Raw genomic sequence first — 23,708 nt, 5'->3', positions numbered from 1 at the left:
CTTTGTTCTTGTGACTGGTTTTGATGATACAGAGAATGCTTTTGAAGTCAGGTTCTTTCATTGTTGGGGTTTGGGGTTTTTTTAATACCCTTTGGCTTATGCTCATCTTGCAGAATCCGCTCCCATGTCCTAGTAAGTTAAACTGCTGATCCTTCAGAAAGAGAAAATGGTATAAATAGCTGTCAAGAGGGCAGGATAGATAAGTGTGCTATCTGGAATCCCACAGATCCCAATGTCAGGCCAATCCTGAGGTACTGAGTCAAGGGGAAAAAAAAATCCCACTCATGTCGAGATGATTTTTTTACTCAGTCGTGTAGTCTGACTGTATTTTCAAATCTATGACATATGCATAATGGTCATAAAGGGACAAAAAAAGCAAAACAATAGAGCCCACCCATCTTCAAAGACTGTGAAGTGATAATCAGTTTTATGCTTCTCACTCAGATGAAATCCATGCGGGGTTTTGTGCAAAGATGTCTTTAACTCTGATCTCTTGTGACAAATTCCTAAGCCAGGAGGACTGGAGCAGGAGTATGAGAGAGACACGAGAGATGGACTTCAAAGCCAAAGGAGTCTCCTGCTCATCATTTGTGGCTAGACTGCAACACCCCTTGCACTCCCCAGGTGATGCAATGTATGTCATTGATGCAATTTAAAAATTCTGCCTCATTGCAGAAAAGATGATGGGTTGTGATTCAAGGGAACCTCTTTAGTACATGTTGGAGTTACCTACGTTTCACATTCTCAACCAATGTTTGATTTGATCTGCAGTGTACAATTCTGCATCAGAAAAGATGGGAGTTAACAATGAATTGTTGCTGATTAGCAGCATGGGTGTTTAAGCACAAGTTCTCCTTGCATTTCCTAATGAGTACAACTGCTACTTAATGCAGTAGTTTAAGTAAAATACTGGAAACCTCAATGGGTCACACAACTTTTGCATAGCTAACCAGAATCCACATTTCCTTGGCATAGACATATTTTTCATGGGGCTTTTGTTTTCATTTGGTTTGGTTTTTTGTTAGTTTTTTGGGGTTTTCTGTGAGAGTTTAATATATTCTCTATGCTGTTATCCCTGAAGAGATCTTTTGGATTTGCTTCCTGCTACATTCATTCTCCATCTGTCTTCTTCTCAGCATCTGCTGCTTGTTAATCTTTAGCTTTGCTGTTGTTCCTGGTTCTGGTAAGGAGATTTTGGAAGGGCACCTCCACATTGTCTCCTACTGCAGGTACAAGGATAGAGGAAATATGAATGGGCAAAAAGAAAGGGATACGGTGAAATCCTCAGATTGGAAGAGGAAATGCAAATGAAATAAGAAGAGAAAAAATCCCATTCTCAAGTGGAGGAGTCTTAATAAAGTAGAGCATAACATTGTAAGATACCATCTGGTATTTTAAGCTACTTGTGTCTATTTTAAGATAACTCATCCCCAAAGCATTGACAGAACAGTCATTCCTCAGTACCTAAATGTCCCTCCTACTACTCAGCTACAGACATTTAAAGCTGAAAATACGTTTTCACTGCATGTTATCATTAACCAAGACCTGGGTGCATTCATTACTTGTGGCCATGAGATACCAACGTGATACAGCCATGAAAGGGGTTACTAAAGCTAAAGGATGGTGTTGTCACAAGAATACACAGGTAGGAACCAGCCATCTGTAACTATGACCTGCAATCTAGATCAAAGCATCTAAGCATCCCAGCTGTGAAGTGCTGTTCTGAATTCCTGCACAATAGTGAGGGATGAAACTCAAATTGCAGTTAAAGATGGCACTTAAATACTTTGAGTTGGGCACTGCTCAGTAGTAGCAGGACCTACATCCCCAGGCCCAGGAAGATCCCTGTGTACTTATACACCTTGGAGAATGAGAGATCTAAGTTCAGAGGACATCAGACACACACACCAAATTCCTGCCCATTTTTATTTCCCTCCTCTTCATCTTTCCTTTTTCTCCATTTCTTTTCCATTTCAGACCCCTTTCTGACCTTTTATCACTATTTAGCCCTTCTTTTGTCTTCTATGAGGCAGGAATACATCTGGGTTGAGGAAAGTGAGAAAATGGACAACAAATAGAGGTGGAAAGGTGAAGAACAGAGTTAATGAAACTGATCAAGGGCTGTATCTCAGTGTGATTGCATTTTGGTGTTTCAGACTAAAAGTTTTAACACTTGATTTTTTATGTTCCAGTCTCAAAATGTTACAAAGAAACTTTGTGATCAATTATCTTGTTTCCTTGTTTCTCCCCAAAAAATCTCCACCAAAAAAAAAGGAAAAACCCCCCTGAGTTTATATGGCAGGAGTTTACCTGGAAAAGCCTGTGAATCCCTTCCTGTCACTGAAGTCTTCCTTTTCCTGCAGGAAGGAAGGTCTTTTTCCCCTGCAAACACTTGCTAAAAATTACCTGTGAGGAATGGTCACAAAAGTGTCTTCAGGACTAATCTTCTCCCCCAGCTTTGGCTGTAATTGCAGTCGTCAGTGTAGTTACCTTCCTGTTTTGGAGCCTGCTGTCCTCCACTGAGGGACTGCAGAGCAACTGGAAGCTGTGGTGGCAATGGCAGTGTCAGACAATTTCACAGACATCACCTGTAATTCCTTAAACAAAAATTTTGCTATGAGGAAGTCAGTACTATTCCCTCCTATCACACTTGTATTTGTCAAAAAGCCATGACTTGCCCTTGCACACCAGCAGTAGGTCACATTTATGGATTTAATGGTGCAGCATGTATGGATGTCCGGCACAGTGGCATGCCCAGGGCTCCCGGCACGGCATTCCCCCGCACGGCTGCACCGGCGCTGGGCTCGCTCTGTCCTTTCTTTCCTGGGTGGCAGGGAGCCATGCCCTACCACAAAGCCTCCATTGTTGAAACATAAAGGACAAAACATGCATGTTTAGTCTGATCAGTGCTGGAACAAATCGCTTGTACTTATCAGATTGCAAGGTCCTTTCTGACAGAAATTTGGAGTCTGCAGAAAGCTGAACAAAAACCCCACAAATAAAAGCAAGTCAAGCAACTCAAAATACAGTGAGATATCTCCACCTCTGAGTCATGGGGTTTCATGAGTTGTTCATTTGTGTAACTAAGTATTACAGAGCTATTGTGAGACACATCCAGATATCCGGACCGGAGGAAAGCAACTTTCTTATTAAATATTTACCTGTGATACTAATCCTTACTGCCTAAAAACATATTTCTCCCTGTTAGAAAGGCAGATGTAAACTAAAAAATTAAGAATTGCAACCTGATACAAGATTAGTTCAATGTCCTCTATTGCATCACATATCCCTGAGAAATTGCCAAGGGCTGTTTGTGGGTAATTACTCCCCAGGAAGTTTCTTTCCCTCACAGCACTTCAGCATGTGTCATCAACACAGTGTAATGTTGATGACACATACTTCAAAATGCCCTTTCATGTCAAACTGTGACAGAGATAAAAATCATATATATTCCATCTGTGTAAATGGTTGTTCTTTATTTAAATTTTGCCTGATAGGGAATGACCAACACATATATTAGTCCTAACCCTAACCAGGCTTGAAACAAAACACTTAAGAAAAGGATCACCTGATGCAATTGCTGAGATCTGTGGTTTAGTGACCTTGCCAGTTTCCTTCAGTCTTGTATTAGTTCCAGGTTTCTTCAAACAGCCTTTTGATTGTTACTAACCATCTTCTGCATCTCTAAGTAAGCTATTATATGTTATTTTCCCCTAAGTTTTAATAACATTGGGTTTGATGCCAAAGAACATTTTGTTCTTCTGGGAGTATAGTTTATTTAGTGTAACAAGTTCCCCAAAGTTAGTGGAGTCAAGGTTTCACAGCCTTCCTCTGCCTTTATGTTTAGTGTCCTTAGGGCTTCCTTCCTTCCTTCCTTCCTTCCTTCCTTCCTTCCTTCCTTCCTTCCTTCCTTCCTTCCTTCCTTCCGAATTCCTTCCGAATTCCTTCCTTCCTTCCTTCCTTCCTTCCTTCCTTCCTTCCTTCCTTCCTTCCTTCCTTCCTTCCTCCCTCCCTCCCTCCCTCCCTCCCTCCCTCCCTCCAGAAATGGAATTTTCTGAGTCACTCACCCAACCCTAACCTTGGCTTTTCTCTTTTCAGGTAAACCAAACGATCCTAAATGCCTGACTTTGGTTTAGCTGGGAGTGACATGACATTTACTCTTCCAATTTCACCCTAATTTACATTCATATTTATTAATTCAAACAGGTCACTGCATTAGGAGTGCATATTTTGGCATTTTCTGCAGGGTTCACAAAAAAACCTTTTCAGTAAATATCTCTATTTTTACTCCATATGACAGAAGAAAGAAGTAAAATAAACTAGCTGTTATTGTCTGTTCTTATTTCTATTCTTTTTCTTATTAGTAGTTTTCTCTTGCAATAAGTCTTTAAAATTCTTCCAGTGTAATTCACAGCTTCCCTTCAGTGTAGGAAAAATGCTTTGTTTGGATATTTAGGGCATAGTCACAGTTTCCCCTGAAATGTCCCTGAAGAGTGTGGTTCCTAATGACTGCATTAGCTCCCAGAGGCAGCAATTCCTCTGGCTGTCATGTCTGGAAGACACTCTACCATTTTTTACCATCCTCCAAAAAATGTTTCTTTCTGTTAGCTCCACAAATACCGCTAAGGGAAGTGATTAAACCTGACAGACACTGTTTTGTTTGGTGATCTTCCCATTCCCAGCAGCTGGACAACTGGAAAATGAGATTTGTGAGCAGATAGCTGTCCTGTCTAGCACAGTCTGAAAGTTTTACTATTGATTTTTATAGGATTTTGTAACATGACCATCTTGGTCAGATGGCATGAGGTACAGCGCTAAGAGCTGCTTTGTGTGTATTTTGCAGATGTATTTAAAAATACCAAAAAGTACAATTCTGATCAAATGCATTTCCACAATTCCCTTTTTCCTCCTTCATCTTTTCCTTAAGGCTCTTCTGTGTTTCACAGTGGTGAAGCAGCATCAGTGATTCCATAGAGTTTTTACCATTTTATGGAACATAGAAATGTCATTTTGCATCTGCAGCTTAATTCTTAATTGTTTTCCTCTAACTTGTGAAAGATATATTTTACATACTTATCAATCCTTCATAATAAAAAAGGTGTAACTGGACAAAATAGGTGTTCCTGTCTGCACCTGACCCTTTGACAATGCTTTCCTCATTGGCAGAGCAGGGTCAGGGCTGGAGGAAGAATTTAAGGAGGACTGACAGTCCATGTAGGCCACTTGGTGTGATGATGGAGCCCCATGCAGTACCTGAGCTACCCTTCTGCTTTTATCAGGACACGTACCTGCCTGGAATATAGGAGAAACAGGAAAAAACATATCACAACAGTGTGACCCAGACACTGCCCAGTCCACAGGCTCTGTATTGCAACAGGTCCCAGCATACCCTTTGCCAGAACCCCAGTTTCCAGAAAAAAGGATAAAGGAATTGAGATGGGAAGTCAGCCAGGGAAGCCATGGTGCTAGGATGCTGCTAAAGAGCTGTGCCTTGGGCACCTCCTCTCATCTTCATGTCCTTTCTGTTGTCCCTTGACAGCACCCATGTGGGACATGAGGGCTGTGGGACCCAGGATGGGGACATCAAGGTGAGATATCCAAGATATTTATCAATCAAAATGTTGGGGGTGAATGACAGAGGCAGTAGGATGGGTTATGTTCAATGTCTGAAAGCTGGGAAGGAAACAGAAGTGCTTGAGCAGTTTGATGGGAGAGCCTGGAATGACACTAAGAGCAGTATCCTATAGTTGGAATTGGTGAAAAAACCATGAACCTAGTAGCACTGTCTTCTTTTGAGAATTAGGAAAATTAGGATGGAAAAGCTGGCAAATTAAAAGAACAGAGAAAGCATGGTAAAGAAAGGAAGAAAAAATCATGAAAGAATCAGTCTTAGTAAAATTATTGAGAAAAACACCGAAAAACTTGGCCACGGTTAGTCTGTACAAGATCTACAGAGCAATGATAAAGGGTCAAAAATAGGCTTTCTGTGCTGATCAAGACAACATCAAGTCTGGTAATTTTGTCAACAGTGAAGGTTCATGCTCCAGAAAAAAATTATATTTTCAGCTTCTGCTAACTGGCACCCATTTATGTGTATTAAGGTCTCCCTTGACAAAAGCAGTTATTTCATTATCTGTGAGCCAGCTGAGGTTAGTGGTCCCTTTACAGCTGGAGGTAGTGGAGAAGGTGCTGAAAGAAACTAAGGGCACAGGAGGGCAAAGTCCAGGCTGGGGCATAGGTTAAAGGACAGGTATTGAATGAAAGGAAGTTCAGCAGTTCTCATACTCTAGACCCTTTTCCCATTTTTCCCTGTGCTTTTGTGCTCATCGTGCCACTATTGCCCGTGGCAATGTGGGTGTCTGGGGTGAGGAGTGTGTCTGGCTTCTTCAGCTGCAGTGACAAATTCTGCTGCCTACTAACCTGATTCGTGCTTGAACCCGTAACTCAGAGCTGGGAGGCAGCGTAGCTCATTAAAAATTCCCTGAGCGAGTTTTCTGACCCAGTTCCAAAACAACAGAGAAAGCTTTTTAAGTTGTTCTTTGGCATTCATGTCATAAAAGATTCAGGCAACATAGGGATTATTTATTCATGTAGGGGATTTAAAATTGCTGCTTTATTTAGAAAAAATGCATCCGATTTTCAGCACTCTCTTGTTTTACAATTATTCAGGCAGCTACTAAAGGAGCAGGTGGAAGGGGAAAAGAAGAAACTGGGACAAGGTCCTAGGCATGACTACAAGGAACCAACAAATCCAGTTGTACTGCCAAACCGTTTTAATGAAAGAGGTGAGTTTACTTTTTACGTGCCTGTGAAGGGTAAAAGGGCACATTTATTATCTCAGCTACTTTATTGATTCTTCCTGTACAAAGGACCTACCCCATTCTCCATGTATTTCGGATTCATCAGAAAAAATAATTGCACCCATATCTGCTTGTACAGCATGTCCTTCATTTCAGAGTCAGACCCACAAGAGATGTCACCAGGGACAGGTCCATTGAAGACACACTGGCTGTCCTGACTCATACCAGCTTCAGCTCTACTCCACTCTCTGTTTATGAAAACCAATACAAGCTCACAGCTTCACCTAAACTATTGTGCTTGGCTTCAGGCTCTAGCTAGGAGCCCTCTCCTGTTGCAGTTGTGCTGTGCATCAAATCCCTTTTGAGGAAACCAAAGGTAAAAATAGAAAAGCAATGTTGTTGTTGTTGCAGACAAATCTCAGGCAGGCAACAGCCTCTCTCCATGACCTTCAGGTAGAGAAAGTTTGTTTCTCCAGGAAATCTCAGTAGAACTTGAACTCTTCAGTAGATGTCAGGTCTCTTTTCTAGAGCCAGAGTAAGAAACAGAAGGACAACCAGCTGTAGTTTCTATCCCTTCCAGCACTGGTTAATGAAGAGCTAAAGTGGGACACATAGGAACAGAGTGTAGAGATACACACAGGACTTTTACACCCCCACAAAAAGGTTGGAAGCACAAAGAACAGGACATCAGAAGCAACAGTGATGAGCATGATGGAAGGAATTTGGGTCCTGCGCATGGACACCAAAAGTGATGCTGCCACTGGGGGGCCCCCAGCCATTCTCCCTGCAGCATCACAACCTCCCTGCATACTCTTCTGCTCTCCTGGTATCAGGCCTGAGGTTCTCTCCATTCCTTTCCCTCTGGATAAGTCTTCTCTGACCTTGGAGATCAAAACGTTCCGTTTCTAAAGTTTTCAGCCTAGGAAAAGCAAAGGAGCTGTGCAGTGGATCAGAACCCAGCAGCTTCCCAGATGACAAAAAGGCAGATGTCTCCACACACTCATCTTGTAGTTCAAAAATTCCCAAAACAATGCAGCCAAAGTCACGTTCTATCTTGGATAAACATCTTTTGCTACACCCATGGAAAAAAACCCAGGTAATTAGCTATATCTCGCCAATCTTCCCTGGCAAGGCAAATAAAGGAGTCCATGCAATTATAAATCAAATAGCCTGAAACTAATCCAGGTAAAATACTCTGTAGCTGATCCAAGAGTCAACTAATAAAAAATTTAAAGAAAGTGGTATATTTAATGCTGAACAAAGTGCAATTATGAAAAAGTAGCTTGTTATCTGTTGATAATTTGTGAGATTGATTGTAAAATCTAGCTGAGGCTGTTGTAACAGACTCTGCAGGGTGTATGATGTGGCACAGCATGGCATTTTGATTAAGAGGCAGAGCTGATAGGTCTCAAAATGTAATGGGGACTTTTGTTTTCATGGTTACATTTCTAGAGCTTCCCACAGAGATAAATTTTTAACATTATGCCACTTAAATCTCTTCAGTAACAACCTGGAGAAACGCAGTCATTTGCAGATGTTAAAGGAAATAAAAGGTGCACTAATCAATTATGAGGAAAACAGGTCTCTGATACAGAGCAATATGAACCTGTCAGTAAATAGGATGCAAATAAGCAATATGTATTTGATTGTGGCCTGTAATGAAAATATGTCTCTACAAAGACTACAAGTTCAGTTCTGGGGAGGGCTGTAGTGAAGGCTGGAGGTCCTGGCACTTCACCTGCTGAGCATGAGCTTCAGAGTGATGGTGGCAAAACCACCTGCTCTCATCTTTCCTATATCCTGATTATAGCAGCACAAAGCAAAAGGAACAGAGAGGTTTGTGTCATACCCACAGGAAGGCTGCTACTGAAATGTTTGTCTCATCTGATGCCTACAAATTCAAGGAAGATGTTGATGAAATTGGAGAAGACTCAGGAAGGGACCACAGAAATTACTGAGGGACTGGAAATATGTCCTTGTGAGAATGAAAAAAAGGGATCTAACCTATTTAGTTTATTCAGATGTATGTTGACCAAGGAACTGTTTGCTTTTTAAACGTGGGGAAGAGAGATATGATAGTTAGTCTTCACATTGACAAACAAATACAAAAGATGGAAAATCAAGGTAGCCAAATACAGGGTATTTTTCACGTGCTTTCCTAGGGATAGCAAAGTCTATGCACCTTTCAGATCCACCCCTTGTTTTTCCTCTTCCTCTCCCATTCAGGCAAATTTTAAATACCTTTAGCGTGTTTGTCCAGTTACAACCAGCATTACTGGGGTGAGGCAGTGGGAAAATAGAAATCTCAAGGATATGACAAGTCCCTAAGTGTCCTGACACCCAGCAATGGGGCAGAGCACTGTGCTGAATTGTGTCCTTTCTCAGAGGAGGGCAGCAGCTGTGATTGTGTGCCATGGTGTCTAGCACAGACACCAGCTGGGCAGTGCTCACACACACACACACACACACTGCTCAGTTAGCCAGTTCATGCTGCATTTGCCTTATACTAGATTTTTCTAAAAGCCTGGCCAAGAGCGTAATAAAGACTGAATCAGAGCAATCCTGTGGTTTGCCTGTTATAGAAGATCAAAGTAGATATCTGTGGTAGCCTTTCTGGCCTTGCTGTCGCTGAATCCCTGACCATTTGACTCATAAAAACTAAGACAGTGCCAGCACTAGAGAGCAGGTGATACAAGGGAAAGAGCAAAGTGTTGGGGAATACAGGATGTAAAGGAGGTTTGAGCCAGGCATGAAACATTTGTGCTGCAGCACTGTCAGCCAAATCTGCAAGCAAATGTGATTCACAGCCCCCAGGCAGTGAGCCCAGGTGAACAGGTGCTTCAGTGACACCAGCCCTTGAGCTGCCCCATTTAGCACAAACTTAGGTGTAACTACAGGACCTGCAGTCACACCTTTCAGTGTCAAAGGAGCATGTCCTACCAGAGTCTCACACAGCATGCAAGCTATTCTCCCTAGTGCACTTCATTTATCCTGAATATTTCACCTGGAAAGCAGTCTGCACAGGAGAAAGGAAGCACCCTGGGCGCTGGGGCTGTGGGTGAGTTGGTGAGGAGCTGGCCCTCTGGGTGCTCCACAGCCAGACTTCTTCAAGAGAGGCAAAGTGTCAGTTTGCACAACCTCCTTCACCAGGGAACAGCATCCAGCACTCACTCAGAACACAGAGAGGTAATTTAAGACTGTCACTGACAGATTTATTCCCCTTCCTTTTCAGATAAGCACTTAGTAAATAGAGTTGAGGGTGCTGAGACTGTCGTAGGTGCAGTGACAGACTGATTTTACTTGAGTACACATGTGTGACTTTGGTGCTCAGGCTGGTTACAGCCATCCAAAAACCTGCCTTTGAAGCAATAGGTTACCTCGTATATTTTCCATATATGAAATGGGCAAATTATAGTTTTGAGTGGGCCTGTTCCACCTTTGATCTTCTGGTTTGAGCCATTCATGGGAATTCAAGGGTATCATCTGAAGCCATAGAAAATGATGGAAAAAAAATGGGCACTGAAGGTGTTGCTGCTTCTGAATTCATGGTGGCACCTACACTCCTGCACTTTGTAACCCAGTCTTGCAGGGCTCCATGAAGAAAAGCAGTGTACACCCCAGCTGCCCAGTCACTGCTCCAGAAATGCAGTCCTGGGGAGGTTGGTGCAGGATGAGCCCAGTGCAGCAAGCTATCAACTCAGGCTCAGCCTAAGACATAAACTGTCCAGTTTTGCACAGTGTAGCCCCTCTGCTAATAAGGCAGCTCTTATTGCCAGGTCCTGAGCAAAAAATAGCTGAGCCCTGGAGAGCGGCAGGGTGTTTTGTGCGACCTATTTTCTTGAATATATTTTTTCCTACAAATGTACACAAATGAGTAGGAATTAGGAACCTTGCAAAAAGTTGTCTATTGCACTTGAAACACAGGAAGTTCACAGGGCCCTGGTGGGTGTGACAGTTTCTCCAAGTCTCTGGAGCAACCAACTCAGCCCCACTAGCACAGGCATCTGCAAGCTGCTGGGACATTTGGGATGAACTCGGGGTGCAGCCCAAATTCTCCCTCTTGGTGCAGTGCCTTAGCTGCTCTGCTGTTTGTGTGACACCCCAGAGCCACAGAACAACCAAGGTTTGTTTCAAAAACTCATCAGCTGATGATGTGGGACCCAGCAGATACCTTACAGAAGACTTGTGGCTACCTATCCTGCTGCTGCTTCTCATGCTACCCCTCTGCAGACACAAAACTGAAGGTGTTGCTGACTCTTGCTGAAAATACTGAAGCTCAAAAGGCTTCATGTCAGCCTAGTAGGCATAAGATAAAAAGAAGAGTACAGTTTTTGTGCATGGAGAAGAGGATGTTCACAATGCTTGTTCATGGAAGAAAGAAAAAAGCTCTGCAGGAGAGACCGCTAAACACTGGAAATCTTTTAATAGCAGTATATCTTCCTGAATCAACACAGTCAGTCAATAGTGTTACAGAGTTAAATATCACACTAACATCCTTCATGTCTTCCTCCTTATGGTCCTAACATTTACTCTTCCATCTATGCTACCTGCCTCCTGTGCTCCTTTCTCTTTCTCAGCCTGTTCTGCCTTCCCTGATGCTGACCTGTTCTCCATTGGTAAATACCAGCTGCTCTTTAGAAGTCAGTGATGAATTTGGGGGGGGGGAAGGGGGGGGAAAGCTGAAGCCAGATTTTCTGTGGAAGTTAAAAGGCACTAAATCTGACCCTGGCTGACACCCCAGGGCTCCCTGGTCGAGGCTGTTGGTCAAGGAAAACACATGTGTGGAAGGGGAAAGGCTGTGGGTCTGCCCATCGTTCACAGCTGGGCTGGCATCAGGCTCTCTGTGAATTGCACAGAGCAGAGAAGTGAAGACTTGCTTAGGAAGCAGTCATGCTTCCCCACAGACAGCCCAAAGGACACATCTCTTCCTGCCCTGAGATATGTGTTAGTGAGGGATAGGACCAGACCTCCCTGACCTTTGCCCAAATTTGCATCTTACTGTGGCCTTGTTAAATTTCCTTAGTTTGAGCTAGGCAATACCTGGAATTGGCCTCAGAGAGGCTTTGGAGAAGAGGCCTTGATTGGGTTTAGGCTGTACAGCGTAAAGGGGTTGCTTTTCATTTGGCAGCATGGACAACACTAGGAGGTATTCCACTCAGCAAGTCCTGCCAGCATTTAAGGATTCAGATACTCAGTGGGGATTTATTATTTAGTCAAAAGCAGAGACAAAATTAGCAAGGATAAAACAGAATTTACAACAGCTGTGTGTAAAGCTCTATCAAACGGGCTTTTTGTTCAGAGCTTAACCTACAAATATGCCATGTAGTTCTCCTTTTCATTGCAGAGCAAGTGTTTGTTGTCTTTATAGTGGCAGGATCTAGCATAAGAATAAAGTCTTTTTTGCATTCATTTTCAGTCATACTGATAGAAACATACAGAGATGTCTATAACTGTGCTTAAAGTGAAGAGCTATAAAAACTGCCATGCATATGTTTTTTCGAGACTCCAAGAAGCTGTGAGTCAGTCACCACTGATTATGCATAGAAAGTCAGATAACCTTGTCGAAATTTCATTACAGGCACTGTGTAAAAGTTGTGCAGATGTGCAGAAGTTCAGGTAGTATACAAAAATACAGTATTTGACATGTTTAAAAACTACTGGTAAATGCAAAGGAGTTTCCCAAGCAGCATTCATTAGTATAAAATATTGTTATGTTTTCTCCTGCTATCACTATAATATTTTGCTTTTCTATTTTCATTTCTTCTAGTTGAACAGAATGCCAGTGTCAGCAAAACCAGTCTTCCCTTGCTATCCTAAGGGCTTGCAGTGAGCGTGGCCCCTGAGATCTGGCACAGGGGTACATGAGAGTGACAGTCCCCATGGGCTCCCCTGCCCCTGTGGGTGCTGCTCACCCCAACTCCCAGGCCCACAGCAACTCCCAGGCTGCCCTGACGCCTCCCATAGTGAAGAGGGAAGTGCAAAATCATGTCATGACAAAAATGGGATGGCATTAACTCAGAGGATGTCTTCATCTACAGGGTGGAAAGCTGTGCAAGGAAAAACACCTGCTCTGCCAGCTTCCCAAATGAGGCAAGCAGAGAGGCAGCCCCCAGCTCAGCTGCTCTGGAGCAGGGTTAGGAGGCTGTGTGGTGATTACCCTGGGCTGTAGCCAAAGGCATTCAGAAGTAATCAGCCTTGCAGGCTGCTTGGATCATTTTCTCCTTTTTTGCTTTTCCTTGGTGCTAAGTACCATCCCTAAACAGCTTAATGAGGCAGAGTCCAAAAAGTCTGCTATTCATTTAGTTGAAAAACGTGCCAGATTGACAGACCAATGGTATATTAATTGAATAAGTTATTTGGATATCAAGGCATGTGGATAAATAGATTTATTACTGAGCAAGAATTTAGAAAATATGCATAAAAGAATTTATGCTCAGAATGTTCATATATGTTTCTCCTACCCTCTGCATAGGGATGTGTATATATCACAGTTAATATCTTCTATAGTTTGATATTTGTTCACATGCATATATATTTGGGATAAAGCAAAGGGGTGCAATTAGTTTTTGAATATGCATTCACGGTAGGTATTCTGCAACACTTTTTCCATCACAAATATTGTTATTTCACATGCTCACTACAGGAAAGGCATGAGCATTTGCCTGCATTTTTCTGTGCTTGGATAACCTAACCAAGGGTATTGTTCTTGAAGGGATATACAAAAATTCTTGAGATTGTTTTTTATCACAGAAAAATAAAAACTGAACATCTCCTGTATTTATTCTTTTGAACTGTGATAGTGAAATTCAGAAATTGGCAAAGATACTATTTAATTACTTCTTGAGGACTGAGATGTTAAAAATACAGCATCATCACAATAATAGCAATAGTAGTAGTAAAAAATAATAATAACAATAGCAAAACCAATAATTTTAGCAAATAATGCAGGGGGTCCTGAGCATCCTGGCGATCCCCTGCACTGCAGCAGAGGGTGTTGTATCTCACTGCCAGGGGACAACATATCCTGTGACATGGCTGCTCGGCAAGGAGAAGGGAGACAGTGACCATTTGGTTTGCCAGGACTTCCTCCTGTGACTTCAGGGAAAAAAATTTCATCTTCTACAGTTTCTGGTTAATCTCAGTAATCCCAGCCATGAGTTTCATAGCTTACATTGTCCATGTTCATACCACTGCTTCAGGAGTGCAAACCTGACTCTGCCTTGGTACCTCCACAGTCTGTAAGAGATGCAGGATTTTACTCCTTATTTTTAATTTTCCTCATCCTGAGGCTTTGAATCAAAGACTAGAGAAAGCAGTGGCACTCTTTTTACAGTTTCAGTTTTTCATTAATGGTGGTTTCTTCTCTTACTGTATTCAGGACAAGTGGCTGCCTGGGATAGCTCAGTCACCTATCAGAACATGTTATAGAACCCAGTACAAGCTATGCTTTGACAAGGGAGCTCCATGACTGCAATCCCATTGCTTGGCTCAAGGTTCTCCTCTGCCATCCCCGAAAGCAGATTTAAGAGTGGGGCAGAGTCAAAAGTGGTGCTTTCACCTTTCAACCTGCCACTGGCCCCATGTTTTTGTGGTGTCCCTCAAACTGGTACCAGTGTTCACACGGCAGTGCAATGAACTGGATCCCACAGTTTATCTGCCTCAAAGCTGAACTGTACTTTTGTAACTGCCAGTGATAGGTTAATTTCCAGCAGCTGACTGCACAAAAGAAGGGCTGGGCCAAGGGAGGGATTAAAGAGAGTAAGGAGAAGGTAGTGAGGTCTACAGGACAACCAGTTTAGTGAAAAACAGCTCACATTGATTTTAAGAGACCAAGAGAAAATAACATCCTTTCAGAGAATGGCTTGCAAGTGGTGGTATTGTTAAAGGGCATTTCTCCCTCTCTGTTAAGTTTGCACTTGCAAAATATGCTATTAAATAAACAACTAAATGTACCTTAAAATGATATACTCGGTTTTTCTACATTTTACTATCCTTTGATCCTCAAATAAAGCACAAAAGAGAAGACAGTGAGGGAATTAAGGAAAAGAAAGAGAAGAGAAGGGAATTTAAAAATGGGTCTTTGACCTGAAAATCAGTGATGAGAAGAGAATCTTCTCTTTATGGAAATTACGGTCTGCTGCCTAGATAGAGAGAACTCTGCAAAGCAACTTCATTCTTGCTGAGCTTTTCTTTCCTTTAATCCTGCTGACTAGAAACAGTCTATTTCTGTACTGTAAGCATCTTCAACTGAAAAGCTTTAATTTAATTTTTCTAGGCAGGAATCATCCTGAGATTCATATGTGTGACTACTGCTTTCTGTCTCCATAGAGAGAATAAAATTTATAAATCAGGTACTGCAGTTTTTCTGCATTTCATCTGCTGGGAAAGGGGGAATTAGAGGGATTCCATGTGGAGATTCATCTAATAACAAAATTATAAATGAGATGCTTGCATGGCAGCAGCAGTTGTGAGATGAGGAATGCAACGTGGAGTACAAAAATGCATAGCTAGCTCATGAACTAGTCATAGCTGGCTTAATTTCACTGAAGTTGCTGGAATTGTGCTTCTATTTTCTTCTAGCTGAAGAGCAGGAAAGTAAAGAGCTTTCATCAAAAATAGAGTAAGATGTATTTCACAGAGACTTAGGTATTGGGCTGATGAGCACGGAAGAGGAAAAAGAGAAGACTGTAGATAGTTTTTCTCAATTGCAGGGAATTACTGACACAGACTGACACACCACAGACAACTGATTTAATCCCTCAATAGCTCTGTAGGAAAAGATGGAGAAATTGCTAACAATGGTGAAAGGACTAGCAAGACAAAATGCTGCAACGCTGCAAGAAGCACTTCATTATGCAGCCCTACGGCCACAGTCATCTGTACAATAAAAAAACAAGTGGATTGTTATTGCACTGCCTTTGTGGATTTGCAAAGGCTCTGGCTCCCAGGTCCCAGCAGGGGTTTTCCTTCTGCAACTCTGGTGGCTGCTATCAGTGTAAATCCATCCACCACAAAACAGCCCTGCTCCTCTCTATGATACATTTGTCAATTTTTAATCTCCAGTGTTAGACATAATTTTTCTTAAATGTCTTTTAAGTTTTCACATGTGTTTTTTGTCATTGTCTTTCCTGTGTTTCTTTTGTAAAGGCAGAAAGTCCCTTTGCTCTCTGCAGCACTTGGTGCAGAGCTTTCTGAAGGTGTAAATCATGGAAATAGTGGCCCAGTGCAATGCCAGTTATGGGTATCAGGATTCGTCAGCAGCAGGTCACACACCTATTTCTGTAATGTTTATTGTAAAATAACAGATGCTGGCCATGCCATCACATTTTATGTTTGGTGTTAGGGTTATTTATATGAGTGAGAAAGCAGAGCCCCAGCCATTAGCTCCCACCTGTGGCTGCACCACAAGGCAGGGAAGCAACACGGGCAAACTAAATGGAACAGAAAATTATGTTTTCTCTTTAAGTCTTTTGTAGATTTCCACATGCAGTAGAACAGAGGCCGTTTGACAAGAGGCAGAGGGGTATCTGTAGTCAGAGCAGCTAGCTGGGACCCAGACAAAGACATGGGTTTCTGTCTCAGGTAAGCTGCCAGTGCATGGCTGAAGTTAAGTGAGAAGCAGGATTTTAGGCCCTCCCTTCCCTAGCATTTATTGGGAAATTAGATCAGTGATCCCAAAACTATTTTGGTTGGGCAGTAAAAGCATTTTGAGCACCTCCCCCCCATACTTATTTATTTATTAAGTATAAATAAATGTAGGACTGTATTAATATTACAACAATAGAAATAAAAATAGGATGAGGTAAAGGTAAAAAATGTTTATTTTATTTTTAAATTTAATTAATTAATGCACAAAAAATATTTTCTTTCTGCCCGCCCCCCCCCATGGCTTGTATTGTGCAGCCCTGATGTGTGCACATCCTGCTTTGGAGAGCACCAGTTTAGACAGCCCCCACACTCCTCGTGCCCTGAAACCTTCTCTGGAAAGCAGTGTCTCCTTCTTCCCCACAGGAGGCCATGGGTGTTTGCCTTGCCTTTGGTGACCTTGTCCTCCCCACCCACTTGGCTCAGAGCAAGCTGTCATTACCTTTAGAAATTCTGTGCCCTGGGCATTCCTGTTAACCACTTTAATGTCGCTCATGTCAGATTAATACAATCACTTAAGCAGCAGGTGCTGAGTTTTAATTACATCCATGTCATGTTCAGCCTGCACAGCACACAGATGTGTTATTTTTCTGCTCAATATACACATCTGTTCAAATTATCCTAAAGCACTGGTATCAGAACAGTGCAAAAATATCAAAGTATGCTCTTTTGAATTTTTTTACAACTAGTGTTCAGGCAATAAAGTTTTCCAGACCTCTTCATCATCCACTTTATCCTGTAGAAGAAGCAGACCCCACCTCTCTTCTGGAAATATTTTCCATGTTCTACTTTTCATACTCTAAGCCTAACACCAGCACTTGCCACAGCTCCCTCACAATGTGCAGACACCTTCCACAAAACCAAGCAACAGAAAAGCCTAGGCTAACAAATTCATGTGCCTTCTCCAACCTCTCCAGCCCTAAGAAGAAATTGGTCTGACCATCTTCCTAAGTTCAGGAAGCAGGTCCTGTCCTTCACAGCAGGCAAAGCCTTTGGCTGTCATCAACTCCAACTTTCTTCTTACATCCCTTTGCAGCCTTCTGCTATTCTTCCATCTTCCAATCTTAACCCTAGGACCAAACAGAACTTCAGTGACAGCCTGGGCAGAACTTGCAGCATCATTCACCCTTTTCTTTCCTTTTAGCAGGGGGTATTGTTCTGTGCAGGCTTCATGGGAAATCAAACCGTGGTTATTCCCTCTCCAAGATGCTAAATGTGCTTGGCTCTGCTCTATGCCAGGGCTGTCCCGCACCCACTCAGCTCTGGTTTCAGGATCCAGCGCATGAGAAGCATCTGGTTATCTTTGGGGGCAAGGGCTTTTAATTTCTTTCTCAGAAGATTTTGTGCCAAGTTATTGTTTCTGTGGGGGGTTATAAAAAAAATCCTGCAAAGCCCAGAAATTTTTCATGCATTTAGTAGGATTTGACCACCACCAGGACTGTGGCTAATGGTGATAACTGAGGGGTTTTGTTGCCTGCATCTTTGACTGGGCTTGTGGGCTTGTCATTCAGATGAGGGCTAGGGTTTTATTTGGTGTTTGAATCAAGCAAAACAAAGCTTTCAACACTGGAGACCTCACTCTGCAGGAGGCTGAGCTAGGAAGAAGGCTGGGATGACTTGTGTCAAAAGCTTTTTCTCACCTTTTGCAGTCTTAGTGCTATGATGTACCTCAGGGATGCTTCTGTAAGCTGATCACAAGTTTAGGGTTGAACCCCATGGGGAAAGAGGACTAATGGCCTCACCAAATCCTCATAGCTGCTGATGGCCTCTAAAATCCAATAACTAACTGAGGATGTTTGCCCTGGTCTGTAGCAACTGAGAGGTTATGAAAGCGGCTGCCTTCAATTACAGCCCATCTTTTCTCTCTTTTCTCGACTGTAATTCTCTGCCTGGATGGATTTAAGGGCAGGGTGCTGGAAAATCAATAGCCTGAGGAATGAAAGTCATTGTTGGCATTTATATAAACTGCAGTCTAGAGAAGGAAAGGAGCTGAAAGTATTAGTCAAGGGCTTTGTTCTTTTCCTTTCTTGCTCTTCCTGTGTTACTCAGGCCAGGTTAGGATTTCTTCTAACTGGGAGTTCAGAAGCCTGCATCCCTGGGAAGGCAGATTGCTCCTGGCTGAGGCTGGCCAGGGGAAGATTCCCCATTCTATGTATGGGAATCAGAATCCTTCGTCTGCTGGAGCAAGAACTAGTTTCCTCCTTATTTATTCTGGGTTAGTGTTGGAGTTATTTATGTTTTGCCCTGGAGTCAGGCAAACCTGGAAACATTGCAGAACACCTAAGTCCTCTCTATGATCTCTTTTAAACAACTTCTGTACTGAGATAAAGCCAATGCCTGTGTTACTCAGCCTATTAGAAAACAACAAGGCAAAGCAAGACTGCTGCTGTTGATGCTAAGGTTCAGAAAATATGCCTTGAAACAATTTTCCAGGAAAGGTTTCATTTTTCCTTCTTATGAAGTATTTATGACAGGAATTAAATTTATAAAAAGAAAAATGTTTGTCTTTGGCAGAGCTATATTAATTCAGTATCTTAGAAATGTGATTTCAGAAGACACTGAGGTAACAGTCCAGTTTGTCTTACTACTTTCCCAAGCAGTCACGTTAATTTCTTGGTCATAATGCTAAAATTATAAACTTTGTCATTATTACATTAGGAACAGACAAGATTCAGTCTCTTTGAATTTTAAAGTAGTCATAAGAGAGTAACATTCCTTATGTTTAACAGATTTTATGGATGCCCCTATTTTAATAGCTGTACCATTAAAGAGGGTATGTTTTAGGTGAAAACATCAAACTCTGAAATTCTCTCAGAATGTCCTGTTTGTCCTCTGGTTATAGCATTTTTAATGGCATATGTTAATAATCCATGGAGAAAAAAAATTATGGTTAAAATTCTACTACTTCCTGCATAAAAGCAGTTTATTGACCTTTCTAAAGCCTTTTCTTTCCATTTTTTTATTAGCTTATCCATGTGTTCCGTTGGAAGTTGAGGTTCAGAAATTCCTGATGCAAAGAATAACTTTTTGTTTGTATGACCTGAAGTGCCCTAAGTCCACTGAAAATTCAGGAGGGAGAAAATGGAAATAACTAATGGTATATCATTTCTCAGTTGCACAGAATATGCCTGGACCAGCAAGTTGGGTAGTACACAGCAGAATATATTTTGCTATCAGTGATGTTTTGGGGCTATTTCCATTATGCAGAGGTCTGTCATCAGAAAAAAAGAATGAACACTGTGAATACTGTCAAAAGATGTGTTCTCAATGGCACTTTACATCTTAGAAATGCACAAATACTGCATGTGCTTCAGTTCCTATAGTACTACCTAACTGCACATAAAGATGGGGAAATGGAGGAACCAAAGAGCCATTGCCTTCAAGTCCCCTGCTCTGAATTCCAGTTTCTGGTCACCCCTCCAGAAGTCAAAAAGGCAAATGGAGAAGACAGCTTGTAGGCACACAAACAGCATCCTGGTTTTGACAGCTGCCACGTGCTGCCAGACACTCAGCCTGATGCATTTTCAACCACCTGACATGCGTGACACAATGCCACTTCTGCAGTCCTGCTTCTCTAGTTACAGCACTAGTCCCTGGAGTTTTCAAAGTAATGGGTTTTGGGGTTTTTTTGTGACAACACAGGGGAACAGAAGCACCAGAAATGTCAGTGATTTTTCTGATGACTTTTGAGGGTTTCTTTTCTCTTCTTTGCTCTGGTCTATGCCTTAAAAACAGAACAGTTTAAGAGCTAACTGTATGGAATTGGAGCCTAAGGAAAATATGTTGTTTTTTTTCTAGAAAACTTCTAATTCTACTTCCACATTATCATGCAGCTCTGTGTTTGAATCTAGCTGCAGTAAACAAGAACTTACTGTAAAGCAATCAATATTCTACTCAAACTGGGCCTGGAGGAAGAAAAGGGCCTGATGAGTCATTAACATCCATGGTGCCAGCAGAATTGATACTGTCTGATGATCCATCTTCGGCAGTCTGCTCTCAGCATTGTTGTTATTTCTTATCCTTCCTTCCATTTCCCATGTTATTGAAGCCTGTCTTGGAAGAGGTCCAGCTGTCCCCTGGGAAGTCAGCTTTGTGGTACCAGATACACCAACACAGACTTCAGAGTGTTGTGGATTCGTTCTGAATGTAATGAAGCTTCTTCCACTCTTGCGTTTATAACACATAGTGAGGGATGTTGGTTAACAAGGACCCTGCTGGCCATGCTGGCTGCAAGCTGGTCACACCTGGAGAGTAAATAAAAGCCTTGTGGCCTCCCCAGCCTATAGGAACAGCTGTTTTTTTCATCAGTTCAGCATCTCCCATTAAAAAATAAAAAACATCACACACAATGCCCCAGGGAATTCAGCTTCATTCGTAAATCTGAGGATTAGCCCACTGTAAATACACCAGACACAGCAGTCAAGCTAAATGTTGAAAGGCAATGCTGTACCATCACTGCATTAATTCACCCAGCTCATCAGTATTTAATCACCAGATCCAGGTGGCTTTTCAGAACCATTGGATTATTAGAACTCAGTGGGATTCCTTATATCTATTGCCACTTTATTCAGGAAGCAAATATTTTGTAGCAACAATAGACTTATTTCCTACAGCTGTCAAATGTTGACAGCAATACACACTAATGTTTCTGAGGAGGAGCTATTCCTCCTATCTGGAGTTCAATAGGCATCTCAGATCTGCAGCCTGCAGTTCAGCAACGCTGAGAAGTAGACTCTGACATTAAGAAATTAAAAACTAAGTCATGTTTCTCATGGCCTGGATAAAACCACCACAGTTCAGTTTCAGCCTCCCTTTTGGGAATGTGCCAGCTGAAGTGGCTCGGGTAGCACAGGGACATGAGGAGGAAAGGCACAGGGACAGGTCTGTGTGCTCAGCTGCTCCCAGGTGCTGCCCAGTGCCTCAGCACTGCTGCATCCCATGGCATGTAGGTACCATCAGGCTGAGGAAGAGGACAGAGAACATGGAATAGGATGTCAGCATTATACAATGGCTTGTCCAAGCCCGGGACTACAGGACCACAGGGGAAAGGTAAGACACATTAATTTAATGCTGCACATGAACAAAGCCACGGAAGCAGGAAGGGTGCAGCTGTGGGCAAATGATAAACAACAACACAAAATTTTGTCTAGTCCTCTTTAGATTCAAATCATCAATTAACCTGCTGAGGAGAAGCATTGTGGACTCCTCATCCTTGAAGATATTCACAAGTAGACTACAGAAGGCCCTGGACAAAATGACGTGAGTCATGCTGCCCCAGGGACTCCTTCCACCTTAAATTATCCTATAACCCAATAGCTCAGGAAAATAAGTAGATAGCAGGGAAAACTACACAAAACATTTGTAAGGAGACATTGTTATGGTCTCTATGGTAATAAATACTGATGTGAACCCTGAAAGGTGACCGTGTTCCTACTTCCAGACAGGAGATGTCAATTATCAGCACCATAAAAAGGACAGCTTCACAGTGCAGCATTTTAATAAGACGTATTCCATACAGTATTTTTGACGGAGAGAATAAGCTTTTGTTCACATTGTACTGTGTACGTATTTCATGGCTCTTCACTGAGATGCAGTACTGAATACTTTTACATTAGATTAAGTAAATGTAAATTAGTATTTTAGCAAGACAATAGCAAATCAGTGGTCTTAGCATTTGATTTTGCTGGAAAACTCTTTTATTAGAGAGCAAGCAAAAGCTTTACTGAGTATAATTAATCAATAGATGTGAACTGACTAAACTTTTTCACTTGTTTTGACAAAAAGTCCTGTTTTCCTTCTGTGCTGCTAAGGATAGTTCACAGCTTGGCTACAGTCTAGCAGTATAAAGCTCCACCAGGTTCACAGGGGATTCCTGAAGTGCTTTATTGTTAAGTGTCAAAGGTTGTATTATAAACCTTAAATATTCCATCTGCTCCTACTCCTCCTATTTTAGAATGTGTGTAACTTTAGCCTTGGGGTCTTAATAGAGTTAAAATTTTTTTATTGGCTTAGCACAGAGGAAAATCACTGCAAGTCGATCACATGGTCATGGGTTAAGCTGGCAAGCTGCACTGCTAGACACAATGACTTTGGGGACTGACATGTAGGAACAGGCCCTGGGTAGCCAAGACCTAGTAATGGGCCTATTGCTGCTTCTGAAACTCAGATAAGCTATTACCAAGTATCTTTGTATTTAAGAGAAGTACTTTTTCCACCTAAGACATTTGCAGATCTACTTTAGTATAGTAGGTCTCTGGTGATTTCTCACATCAATAACAGAAATTTATACCTGGCCTGCCTTAAAGCAACAAAACCCTCCCCCACTTCCTCTCCTATTTGGTTCCTGCTATTAAAGGATTCAGTTTTAAACAAGTTTAATATCCAGAAATCTCATAACTTTCTTTATTGTTTGTTGTCTGTTGTTTGGGGTTTTTTTGTTTGTTGGCTTTGTTGTTTTTTTGGGTTTTCTTCTACCCTGGAATACATCACATGATTGGAGTTTGTTTAGAAGTAGAGAAGCTGAAAATTCTTTATTTTATTTCTCTCTTCTGGCACAAAGAATGCCCCCCTCCCCCTCCCCCCCCAAAAAATCTAACCTTGTAATTGCCGTCATAGCAAATTTTCCTAGGCTTTAAAATGGTGCAATGCAAAATCAGCTAGAGCTGTACTCAAAATGATCCTCTGATCCTCAGTTCACAAAGTTTCTAAGCAGAGATGGCTGTAGAGGGAGAGGACACAGGTGAAAAGTGACAGTGTGGTCCTTGTATGCAAGGGGAAAGAGAAGTCAAAAGGCAGCAACGACAGCTCAGCTTCCAGAAACCCTGATGGGAAGGTGTGGCAGCCAGGAAGCTTGCTCAAGCATCCAAGCACTGTAGGAGTGCTTTATAGTTATAGTATAGTTATAGTATAGAACTATTTATCCAGTTCCAGCTATTGCTTTTAATGCCATACTTGTTTCTTCCTGCTTTCCTATGCCATGTGGAAGGCCCTCAGACTCATTCTGCATCCTTTTCGTTGAAAAATCTGTGGCAGCAGCAGCTTCTCAAACTCCCAAAACCCAAGGCAGAGAAAGGCAGAGGGGTAGGAGAGGAATAAGTGGTGCATTATCATCACAGTAAAAGTATCTAAAAGAAAACAACAGCAAAAGCAAAAGTTGCTTTAAAAAATGTTTGGTCAGATTTAAAAAAAAAAAAAATAGTGGGAATTGAGATCCTGCTCTTGTTTCTGCCCCACTCTAGTCCCTCCAAGCATTAGAGAAACCTC

The 23,708-nt window shown here is 42.0% G+C and overlaps 1 long non-coding RNA gene across 1 annotated transcript in view; it reads left to right on the top strand.

Moving 5' to 3' along the window:
• Positions 1-23,708, top strand: part of LOC116440691 — a 47,981-nt gene that overhangs the window by 266 nt on the left and 24,007 nt on the right. Inside the window, exon 2 of the long non-coding RNA XR_004238734.1 lies at positions 6,670-6,785. This is a non-coding gene — a long non-coding RNA (uncharacterized LOC116440691). The remainder of the gene's footprint in view (positions 1-6,669; positions 6,786-23,708) is intronic.

The sequence above is a fragment of the Corvus moneduloides genome, chromosome 3 (assembly GCF_009650955.1).
Source record: "Corvus moneduloides isolate bCorMon1 chromosome 3, bCorMon1.pri, whole genome shotgun sequence".
Lineage (NCBI taxonomy): Eukaryota > Metazoa > Chordata > Aves > Passeriformes > Corvidae > Corvus > Corvus moneduloides.
Note: the sequence above shows the minus strand (reverse complement) of the source record. Positions and strands in the feature narration are given on the sequence as shown.